The sequence below is a fragment of the Hibiscus syriacus genome, unplaced genomic scaffold, assembly GCF_006381635.1.
Source record: "Hibiscus syriacus cultivar Baekdansim isolate YM2019G1 unplaced genomic scaffold, ASM638163v2 tig00116989_pilon, whole genome shotgun sequence".
Lineage (NCBI taxonomy): Eukaryota > Viridiplantae > Streptophyta > Magnoliopsida > Malvales > Malvaceae > Hibiscus > Hibiscus syriacus.
Window position 1 is genome coordinate 2,839,183 of NW_024063508.1, and position 13,237 is coordinate 2,852,419.

Consider the following 13,237-nt stretch of genomic DNA (forward strand, 5'->3'; position numbering starts at 1 on the left):
TGAGTTCACTGAGCATATCTTCTTTATCGGAAAAACCTCTCGATTTCAGGTACTAATGTAAAAAAGGTTCTTCAACAATCCTTCGAGCCATACAACAGTACAACTCCTAAAAATGAACTACTAAATATATATATAATATAAGAAACAAAACAGTGCATAAACAACACTTAAAATACCACTTGCCAATACCCAGCAATGACGCCAAAAACTTGTGTGTGACAGTGTGCTAATTTTGATACGCAATTTGTGCAAGTATACACATCATAAAAGTAATAAAGTGATGAGTGAGTATCGTCTCCACAAGGATTGGGGGATTTCGAGTAAAGATTGTGCACTAGAAATATTAACAAACTAAATAAGGATGATATGAACAAATGATTGTGAGTGTTGAGACAAGTATCAATTATAAAAAATATTGTGGCAAAGATTAAATGATAAATGTTGTAACAAACTGTAAATTAATAAAAACTGCAGAAATAAGACCACGACCTGACCTTACACGAGTGAAACTACCAACAAGGCTCAATGGCTAGGTTTACCTTGGAATTATATGTTTTACCCTCAGTGAATGTCAATAATTTCCAGCCTACACTATACTCGTTAGAGTTTTCTAAGTTTCTTCTAAACTATCTCTTGCAAGAAATCTGACAGAATAATGCTAAAGCAATACCTCTCAGCGTAAACCCTACCAAGATACTATCATTTAAGCTCTTCTCCTTTTAGTCATTAAAACCCTTTCCTTATCTATAAGGCGAGTTATGGTTTTTCTAAACAGATCTACCCCATTTTTCATGTAGATCTAAGCTTAAATATCTCGATATTAAGCATCAAACAAGGATAAAGGCTAACTCTCGAAAGCTCTTATATATCCAAGCAATAAAATAGTGAACAAAGCATGAAGGTAAATTGAAAATGCTATTACATTCATCAAAAGAAAAGCATATTCATCCAAAATAATCCCAAGCTAACTTAAGTTAGTTCATGGATGAGTAACAAGCATCCATAATCATTCGTTTAATACAACCCATTTCACAAATAAATGGAGGAAATAAATGCAACAAAAAGAATGAAGAAGACTCCCAAGCCAAAAGTTGCAGTGTGAACCACCCTAAGCATTGTTGATTCTCTCAAAGTCCAGCAAGCTTTATCCCTTGGAGCTTCAACAATGGAGATTATTTGATCCGATTCAGCATCATGTTTAACTTTGCATTTCCAACCTTTCAAGGGGAAAAACTTTATATTTTTCTACACAATGATTCCTATTTCATTTATTATAACATAGATATATTCATCTACATATATTACATCTATATCTATAATGATAATAACTCACTCATTATTATGTGAAGCATAAGTTATCATTATATTCTATAGTCCACATCTTTATAGTATACACATCCTTATTACTTTATACTAAGTCATATACTTAACTTAGTTTTTATGTTTTGAATATAGGTACATTCGGCCACACCTATGGGGGTTGTTTTGAGCTAAATGGTGAAAGTAACAACAAGGAAACTTATATGGGGATGCTTAGGAGAGCATAAGGAACATTAGGTGAAAAGTTATCCGGAGACCAATGAGTTCATAGTTGGGTTGAGCTCAAGATTCTATCTAGAAAATGAATTTAATTCAGATGGGGAACTGCACCATCATCATCACCACTCAGGACACTTCAAATAAGGCCTAAGTAAAATTTTGTGAAATCGTACCTTTTCACGAAAAGTTGCCATTCCAAGAGGTGCCTTTCCACAATGAGCGACCATAATGTTCATCATGTTGCAACTCACCTATGGCCAGCTCACCTCCAGTTCATTCACCTTAGAATTAACTCAAACATGAAAGGTTACCTTCCAACAAATGTGACCTTTCATGAATGTTGATGTCTATGAAGATGTCCTTTCATCAAGGTGCACATTGGTGAAGAGATCTCACCAAATGGATGCTTAAATCATGAAGAGATATGAGGCAAGCACCATGCCTATTCGGCCACCACACACATGCCTTGCACATGAAGACTTTGGCGCCAAGATGAACCAATACATCATCATTCGGCCAAGGAAGATAACTTTGGCTCCAAGATGAAAAAACATATCACCATTCGGCCAAGGGGGATGTTGGTTCATGCATGGCCGAAACATCATGACTCATTTGAAGAGATAGCCAAACCATCACCATGCCAAGGGACTCATCCTTTCAATTGAAGCATTATGTATTTTCATTAAAGTTATGTACTTAGCCGAATCATTAGGTGCCTATTCGGCTAAGCCCTCTCATTTCCTATAAATTAAGAGGATTGCTTTCATTTGTAATCATCTCATTCATATTATAAATAACTTCTTTTTGAGTTAATCTCTCTTCCAAATTTCTTTAAGAACTTTATTGATTAAGCAAGTATATTTCTATACTTGTGGCGTCAAACCTTTCATCTTGATTCTTATAATTCCTAGATTTCATATCTAATGGGTTAAAGACACCATTACCATCCCTCAAGCAAGTTTGTGAAGATCGGGGTTGTGCTCTCTAGCATAGCTTCTTCTTTGGCGTGTTTGAGATACACTTTCATCACCATCATTCATTCAACTTCAACACCATCATCCATCTTCCATTGAAGACCACTAATATCATCATCTTCAACATATCTCGCAGCCAACTCTTTTTTTCCTTCATTTATTTTTATATCATTTATTTACTTATCCATTTCCTTATATACTTACTAATCATCTTTACTTATCTCCTTGTTGCACCTATACTTATAATTCAAGGGCATTGCTTTTTTCATTCCTAGATCGGAACAACAATAAGGATATATATTCACTTCCATTTAAGAGTGTAGATTCGTCTTATATCAGGAGGTCATCTCGTTGGAAATGAGAAGGTTGAAGAGTGGTTGCCTCTTCTTTTTCTTTCTTATCTTACGTATTCATCTCTCATAAATGTGATGTTTTTTTTGCTTTATATAGTAGGGGCTCCTAGGGTTTTGTGCCCTCATTCTTAATGTTGTCCTAAGGGAATATACCCTTCACGTGTGGGGTTAACCGGCAAGTGTCACATGTGGGCTGCCAAAATGAAATATCTTCTTTTTTTGTCTTTTAGTGAGCCCAGAAATGCTATCCCTTTTGCTACAACATAATCGTCCTCTCCCCTTAATTTTCCTTAAGCTGTCTACACATCATCACAACAAAACAAACCTTCCTCAAGCAGTATCAATTTCAGAAAAATAACAAGGCAACGAAATACCACCAAATGCAAATGAATGTATTATAGGCAACTGTATGCAATGAAATGAACTTCAAAACAACCAATAACCTAAGTAAAAAGGAACGAATTATAACCTTTTTATAGGGTTATTACAAATATATTTGGGTCCAAAGCTTAAAATATTAAGTAAAATTTATTCTAAAGCCTAATCGAACAACGTAAAACTCCTAACCCGTATTTTGGGGCATTATATGTTGGTTCCCTTTGTAGTCATAGAGGCAAAATATGTTGAGTGGACAGAACAAATATTTTCGAGGTTCCCAAACGTTATCACCTTATATCTCACTCCTCTATTTCTCTTAACATTATTCATTCCCTTTGCAGCTTGCTACTTTCATCAGACCCAAAGTCATGGCCGACGAAGTTCTTCGATTGATGGACAACCTGCACTTTACAGAGGTTGAAATGGTGATAGTTGAACCTCTCCCCACGACAGTCGCACCACATTCTGAGGAATATTGTAAATGGCTGGTAGCGAAACTTATCACCACCAATCCCTTTGTTAGTGATATGGTCATAAAGGTATTCATATATGTGTGGGGTAATGGAAAATTTTTGGAAGTAACATGCCTGAAGAAACAATTTTTCCTCTTCAAGTTCACCATCCTAGAGAAAAAACATGCAGTCCTGGGAAGAACCTCGTGGAGTTTTGATGGGGACCTCCTTTCTTTGAAAGATTTTGACCCCTCATTAAGCCTGGTTGAGTATTATTTCTCACCCATAAGCATCTAGATTTGAATCTTCAATACGTCTCTAGGTTGGATGACCCGAGAAATGGGAGAAATCGATAATAACATGAGAAGAGCTCTTACAGTGGACTTACGAGATGGGGATGACAGTCTTTATGAGTTATTACGCATCTGGGTGGATATTAACTTCAACCTCCTTTTATGAAGATGTATTATTGTAGGGACAAAACTAGACAGACAACCTCGAAAATGTCCTATAAAATATGAAAAGCTACCAATTTTTTTGTTAGGGTTATGTTATAATAGGTCATAGCTTTGTTGCTTGCTCTGGCCAGCCTAACATTATGAGAGACCAAACCCAGTATGGACAATGGCTAAGGTCTTTCCAACAAAGTCGAGTCAGACAAATAATGAAACTTGACATGGAAAAGGCATATGATAGAGTAGAAAGGAACATCATTGAGGGTATCATGCGAAAAACAGAGATTTAATGATGATTTTGTTCGGCTTATCATGTCTTGTATTTCATCGGTTTCTTACTACCTTAGGATCAACGATAAAGTTTTAGGTTCTTTTAAACCCGAAATGGGAATTTGACAGGAAGACGATAGTCTCCCTACCTTTTCCTTTTCTATTCACTGAGACTCTCGACTTTATTTTTTTTAGTAGAGACAAGGACTGATCAAAGGGGTATGTACCAGCCGTAGAGGGTGTCAGATCAACCACTTGTTTTACGTCAATGATAGCCTCCTCTTTCATTAAAAATTCCACGCAAGAAGCAAGTAGACTTAAGAGAGTTCTTGACATTTATGAACCCTCATCCAGACAAAAGATAAATTATGACAAATCAATAATCTATTTCAGCACCAACCCAGAGCATTATCTCGGCCTCCCATTGTTGTTAGGAAAAACAAGACGAACGTTTTCGGGTTTATCGAGGATAAAGTGGTGAAAAGAATTAATGGTGTACGAAGAACCTTCCATCTTTTGGTGGGAGAGATGTCTTCATTAAATCAATGTCACAAGCTCTACGGCTTATTCTATGTTCTGGTACCTCTTACCAGATGGGACTATTGATTCTATCACCTCCCACATTTGATCATATTGGTGGTCCGAGAAGAAAGATGCTAGGGGATGCCCACTCCTTGCTTGGAACAAAGTATGTAAGGTGAAAAGAGACGAAAGCATGGGTTTTTGGGACCTTCATCTTTTCAACATTCCCCTTCTCAGTAAACAGGTATGAAAATTCATCCATAACCTAGGGTCCCTCCTTTAGAAAGTTTTTAAAGCCAGTTACTTCGATCAATCATCCTTCCTCGAAGCAACGCTCGGAAGAAACCATCCTATGTTTGGACGAGTATCTTCAACGCTAAAGAAGCTTTTAAATGGGAATATTTTTGACAGATTGACTTTGATGGGACTGCTCGGATACATGTTGATCACTGAGGAGGGGTCTTGACTGTTCAATTCTCTTGTGCTTATATTGATAATCCAACTGTTATGTATGGCTCATAAAAAGTCTCGTTGTGGGGTTACGAATTATGTGGGTTGGGGGTGTGGGGGCGTAGCCCCCGCGGTACGGTACAGGGTTGATTTTGTAATTATGTACCAGGGTTTTCTATTATAAATAGAGATGTAACCTAGACCTAAAATATCATTGAATAAAAACTTCTAGCGCCGCATAGGCACCGAGGACGTAAGCACATTGCCGAACCTCGTAAAATTCTCGTGTTCTTTCGTTTTCTTTACCCGTTTTCATCAACAATTGGTATCAGATGTCAGGAGCAAAATTCGAAGTCGCGAAATTCGATGGTCAGGGTAACTTCGGATTATGGCAAACGAGGGTGAAGGATCTATTGGCGCAGCAAGGGATCTTGAAGGCTTTGCGACCTACAAAGCCGGCGTCGATGGATGAGGAAGATTGGGAAGAATTGCAGCAGCGAGCGGCAGGAACCATACGATTATGCTTGGCGGACGAGGTCATGTATCACGTCATGCATCTATCGTCTCCAGACGAAATTTGGAGGAAGTTGGAAAGTCAGTTTATGTCCAAATCCTTAACGACAAAACTGTATCTGAAGCAGCGGCTGTATGGGCTGAAGATGCAGGACGATCACGATTTGGCGCAACACGTGAATGTCTTCAATCAAATCGTTTCTGATCTGGCTCGGCTTGATGTGAAAATTGAGGATGAAGACAGAGCGATGATTCTGTTGTGTTCGTTGCCTTCCTCTTACGAACACATGGTGACTACTCTTACATATGGGAAAGAGACTATCAACGTTGAGGAGATTACTGCAGCCTTGTTGGCTCACAACCAGCGGAAGCAGAATGCAGGGGAAAGCTCTCAAGCCGATAGCTTATATGTCAAGGGTAATCGAGATCGTGGACGGAAGCCAGAGAAGGCAGGGTCCGGGAAGCGGAATTCCAGATCCAAATCCAGGGATAAGAAGACGATTCACTGTTACAAGTGCAAGGAGGCGGGACATATGAAGCGAGACTGTCCGAAGTTGAAAAAGCAGACCGATGAGAAGCGTGATGGCTCATCCAAGTCTGTGAACGTGGTCGAGGATGATACTTCTGATTGCAGTGAGGGTGATATGCTTTCTATTTCAACGACACAATTGACGGATGCTTGGATTCTTGATTCTGGATGTTCTTATCACATCACGCCAAATAGGGAATGGTTTTCGACATACAGGCCGGTTAATTCTGGTTCGGTTTATTTGGGTGATGATCGATGTTGCAATATTGTTGGTATTGGTGATGTCAGAATTAAGATGCACGATGGCTCCGTTCGGACGTTGAGTGGTGTTCGACATATCCCAGACTTGAAGAAGAATTTGATTTCCTTGGGCACTTTGCACAAGAATGGTTTTATCCCTAAGGCTGACGAGGATAGGGAAACCATTCGGATTGTTAAAGGAGCATTGACTGTGATGAAAGGCAAGATGACTGCAGGGAATATCTACAGATTGTTAGGGAGTACCGTTGCAGGTGGAGTTCACTCTGTTGAGTCCTGTGATGATACGACAAAATTGTGGCATATGCGCCTTGCTCATCTTAGTGAACGTGGTATGGCAGAATTACACAAGAGAAACTTGTTGCATGGTGTCAAAAGCTGTAAGCTCGATTTTTGCAAGTATTGTGTTCTTGGTAAACAGACTAAAGTCCGTTTCAAGACTGCGAAGCACACAACTCAAGGGATTCTTGATTATGTGCATTCTGATGTATGGGGGCCTTCCACGACATCGTCTTTGGGTGGATCTAGGTACTATGTTACTTTTATTGATGATTTTTCACGGAAAGTTTGGGTGTATTTTTTGAAACAGAAATCTGAAGTTTTTGAGAAGTTCAAGCTGTGGAAAGTTGAGGTAGAAAACCAAACAGGACGAAAAATCAAGTGTTTGCGGTCTGACAATGGTACGGAGTACACAGATTCACAGTTCCTACAATTCTGTAAGGAGCATGGGATTCAGAGGCATTTTACAGTGCGCAAGACACCACAACAGAATGGTGTTGCGGAACGAATGAACAGGTCGTTGAATGAAAGAGCCAGATGTTTGCGGTTGAATGCGGGGCTTCCCAAACACTTCTGGGCTGAGGCTGTTAACATGGCGTGTTACCTTATCAACAGATCGCCAAGGGCATCGCTGGCTGGGAAAGTTGCAGAAGAGGTATGGACTGGTCATGATGTTAGTTTTGATAACTTACGGATTTTTGGTTGTCCTGCTTATGTGCATGTACCTGCTGATGAGAGATCCAAACTTAATGCAAAATCGAAGGAGTGCATTTTTCTGGGTTACAAGAAAGGTGTCAAAGGATTCAAGTTCTGGGATCCAGTTGCGAAGAAAGTTGTGATTAGTAGAGATGTCGTTTTTTATGAACAGTCTATGTTGCAGCAGAAGCAAGACACGACAGTGGTAGATTTCGAGCAGTTTCCAGTTGAGAAACCAGAAACTTCTCAACCGACTTCTGGTGGTTCCACTACGGATGATTTGCAGGATTATAGTCTCGCCAGAGACAGGGTGAGACGGACGAATATAAAGCCTCCGAACAGATTGGGTTTTGAAGACTTGGTATCTTTTGCACTTACTGTTAGCAGTGATGATCCATTTACTTTTCATGATGCCGTTACTAGTCAGGAAAACGACAAGTGGATGGCAGCCATGGTTGAGGAGATTGAGTCTTTGAATCACAATCGCACATGGGAGTTAGTTCCCCTTCCTGAGGGTAAGAAGCCGATTGGTTGCAAATGGGTGTATAAGAAGAAACCAGTAGTAACAGAAAAAGAGGGGGAGAAGTTCAAGGCTCGTTTGGTAGCGAAGGGTTTTTCACAGCAGAAAGGAGTTGATTATGATGAAATATTTTCTCCTGTGGTCAGGCACACTTCAATCCGAGCAGTACTTGCATTGGTGGCTAGTTGGGATTTGCATTTAGAGCAGATGGATGTTAAAACTGCTTTTTTGCATGGTGATTTAGAGGAGCAGATCTACATGCGGCAACCTGAAGGTTTCACTCAACCTGGAAACGAGCATTTAGTTTGCAGATTGAAGAAATCTTTGTACGGGTTGAAACAGTCTCCGAGACAGTGGTATAAACGGTTTGACTCCTATATGATCAAGATTGGCTACAACCGATGTGAGTATGATTGTTGTGTCTATGTTAAGAGCCTTGATGATGGTTCTTTTATTTTTCTATTACTGTATGTTGATGATATGTTGATTGCTGCGAAGAACATGGATGATGTTATCGGTTTGAAAACTTTATTGAGTCAGGAATTTGATATGAAAGATTTAGGTGCTGCAAAGAAAATTCTTGGAATGGAAATTTGCAGGGACAGAGACTCAAGGAAACTGCGGCTATCTCAACGGGGTTATGTTGAGAAAATGCTAGAAAGGTTTGCGATGAGCAGCGCGAAACCAGTTAGCACTCCATTGGCGAATCACTTTAAGCTCTCATCAGAACAGTGCCCTAAGACAGATAAGGAAGCTGAAAATATGGCAAAGGTTCCGTATTCTAATGCTGTTGGCTGCTTGATGTATGCGATGGTATGTACTCGTCCTGATTTAGCTCATGCTGTTAGTCAAGTTTGTAAGTACATGTCTAAACCTGGTAAGCAACATTGGGATGTAGTCAAGTGGATCTTTCGGTACTTAAAGGGTACTGTGGGACATGGAATTGTTTTTGGGAGTCAGCGGGATAATTCTTTGGTTGTAGGATATGTGGATTCAGATTATGCAGGTGACTTGGATAATAGAAGATCTACGACAGGGTATGTGTTTACTCTTGGTGGAGGGCCTATTTGCTGGAAGTCTACTGTTCAATCTGTCGTGGCACTATCTACAACTGAAGCTGAATACATGGCAGCGGCTGAAGCTGCAAAAGAAGCTTTATGGCTTACTGGTTTAGTGAAGGAGTTGGGTGTTCAACAAGGTGGAGTTCAGTTGCTTTGTGATAATCAAAGTGCTATTCACTTGGCTAAGAATCAGGTGTATCGTGCTAGAACTAAACATATTGATGTAAGGTTCCACAAGATCAGAGAGTTGGTTGCATCTGGAGAGGTTTTGTTTCAGAAGGTACATACTGATGAGAATGCCGCTGATATGTTCACCAAGCCAGTTACGACAGACAAGTTCAAGCATTGCTTGGACTTGTTGAATGTTTCGAGTTGTTAAAGAAGCAAGGTAACCCAACCCACATTGAAGTTTCCAAGGGGCAGGATATTCGCCAAGGTGGAGATTTGTTATGTATGGCTCATAAAAAGTCTCGTTGTGGGGTTACGAATTATGTGGGTTGGGGGTGTGGGGGCGCAGCCCCCGCGGTACGGTACAGGGTTGATTTTGTAATTATGTACCAGGGTTTTCTATTATAAATAGAGATGTAACCTAGACCTAAAATATCATTGAATAAAAACTTCTAGCGCCGCATAGGCACCGAGGACGTAAGCACATTGTCGAACCTCGTAAAATTCTCGTGTTCTTTCGTTTTCTTTACCCGTTTTCATCAACAATACGAACCCACTTCGATGCAAAGATCTTATGTTTCCATGAGCACCAATATGGAACACTGAAGAGGTCTAGCAAGCATTCAATCAACAAGACGCTAAAAAAATAACATGGATACCATCATCTCACCACAATCAGAGGACGAATTAGTGTGGGAGCACCACAACAAGGGTTCTTTCACCACCAAATCATGCTACAACTAGTTGCTGATGCGAGCTGACATCGAACGAAGTTGATCGATAATTTGGAAAGCCCTCAAAAACCTCGCCACTCCTTAAGATTAAAATTTTTGGATGGAGACTTGGCCATGATGCGCTACCCATCTTGATTACCTGATGCTGAAATTAGAAATGGGCAATGCCTAATGTGTAAGCAAGAAACTGAGACCACTATACATGCCTTGGAAGACTGCCCGATGGAAGTTCTCATCCTATTGGCCTATCGGGTCTGGACGTTTCCATTACTGCAGCTGACTCTTCTTCATGCAACGAATGGCTTGAAGAGGCTACCTTATCTCTTGACAGGAAGGGCTTTACTAGACTGCTTAACCTACTTTGGAGCATATGGCACTGACACAAAACATGGGTTCATAACGAAGAACTTCAAGATGCAAGGGTAGTTGTTAACACTGCATGGTTACTCGGATCGTCTTACAAAGAGGCGAACGGGATTGTAGTTTGTACCATCTCCTCAAGAATCAACAGCACAAAATGTCTTTGGACCAAGCTAACAGAGAGGAAAGTAAAGATTAACGTTGATGGTGCATGGCTGCCTGGATCAGGTGCTGTCGCTATTTGAGTGGTAGCAAAGGATTATCATGGCATGGTTTTAGGTGGGTTGCACGTATATTGGAAGACTGCCACATCCTGAAATCGGTTAAAGCTGAAGCCTTTGTACAGGGTATTAAATTCTCTCTTGAGAACAAAAAGAATGAAGCAATTGTTGAACGGGATGCTATAACAATGGTTAACAGACTAGCAAATAATCAAGAGGACATTTCGATTCTCGGATTAATACTCAACGAAGCTTGTCTTGTCCTCAGGAATAATCCGAAGCTTAAAGTGGTTCATGTTAACCGGGAGGCAAATAGGGTAGCACATTCTTTTATTCATCGGGTTTTGTCGAGAACCAATCCGTTTTGGTTTTATTATGACGAGTCAGAATGTATAAAAAAACGATGTGGCATATGAAATGATTTTCTCTTTATTATTAAAAAAAGAGACCTTGACTTTGCAGTAGGATAAAAGAAATCTGAATCTGAGGAAGAAAACCTAGCACTGCAACTAGAACCATAAGAGCTGGAACTTGAGTTCAAACATGGCCGTGGATCAATATAATCAAACTCATTTGAATAGCTCCTTTCACAATCCACCATGGATAGAATCCATCCATTTCTCGATCATGCAAGCACGTTTGGTTTCTTCTTCTTTCAATGAAGTGCCACGGCCAATGCCATGCTTCTTCCTATTAGAAATTTATCCGTTGAAGAGAAAGATGGGGTTTTTCTCCTGTTTCTATACACATCTTCTCTTGCAAATTTATCCTCGTATATTTGAATGATATTGTTTGGTATCTCTTTCTTTTCTTTTCTACTCTTAATTTGCAGGGAAAAATATTTTTAGTATTAGAAAAGGAAAGTAGATATTTCCTAGAGGGAGAAGATGATTTGAGAGCCGAATATTTTCTTTCACAAGCACTTATAAACGATAAATCCCAACACAGACTTAGGCAAATGGGTCCTTGCGTCACTTTTGTATTTTTTTTAATTGTATAATTCAAATTTTCAGTTTAAAAAATTGGGCAACTATTTAAAATCATATTTTTTTCTACCTTGAATCTTTTTTATAAAAAAAATTAAAATTCATAATAACTAAATTGTTATTTTAATTATTTTATATCAGAAGTTAATAATATTTTTTCTTTTCAAAATTACGTCAAAAACTAATATATATATATATCGATTTAATCGAGATAAAGAGAATAATTTTTAATGGTCAATAATTTATCTCTTATGTTATTAGAGAACTTAGATGCAATTAACATGTTATACGAGTAATCTAAGATATCTGATGAGATAAAAGAAAGTATATTATCGTACTAATACTTTGTAGGAAAAATAAATTTGAGGATCCGTAGACTCCTAATTAATCATCGTATTATAAATTGAAAAGTAATTCAAACCATGTCACTATATTGATTAGTGTATAGGTGATTTGATTGAACTTGGTATATTCATGTTGCAAATAGGTATCAAATTATTATGGCAAGTTAGTGTTATAACTAATTGTTGGTGGTATATTTTAAGAATTAGAAGCAGGGGTGAGTGTTCGATCGAGTCGAGTCAAAAAATTTTAAGTTATTCGATTTGACGAGTCCTATTTTATAATTCAAATTTGATTTGAAATTTTTTCGAGTCGGGTTGGTTTTATAAAATTTGTGTCGAATTAAGTCGAGTCAAATTTTTAGTTTCTATTTAAATTTAATTATAAATATTTATAATATTATGAAATTATTTAATTCTAATTTAAATAATATTTTATAATCATATACAATACATATACACATTTTTTGTATTTTTTCATATGTGATTTACATATACCATATAAAATCGAGGGATTCAACTTAAACCTTGACTTAAACTTGAAAATCAATCTACTAATTACTAAAATTTTCAAGTTGTATTTTACAACTCGATTTGAATTTGAAATTTGTTTCGAGTCGATTCGAGTTTATGAAATTATAATTCGAACTCAATTCGAGTCGAGTTTTTTCGAATCGATTCGAGTAAGAAAAATCAGTTTTTCGAGTCGAGTTTTGCTCACTCCTAATTATAAATGTCTTGATTAAAAAATTAAAAGTCTTCTTCGATGTAATTTTAAGGTATCAATTATTCTACAATGATTTCTTGAAATTTAAGAAATCTGATTCATGTAGACAAGTATCCATATCTTACAATAAGATATAAATACTAGATATTAATAAACATTTTTTTCGAGCCTTGTTTTGATATTGATATCGGATAAAAATATCGACACCGTAAATAATTAGAGATTATTTTATTTAATTAGTATTTTTGTATCAATATCCACATATGCATGAGTATCGACACCATTGTAGGATTATCAGTGTCAAATTAGGAATGTCGATGTCCTGCTTTTATAATCATTTTTTATGGTAATTCAAATTTTATGGTAATTACGAGCCTTGGTCGAGAAGTGCTTGATGCATCGTGGTGGTCCAGGGGCCACGCTTCAATGAACTTTAGGCCTGGGTTGGACT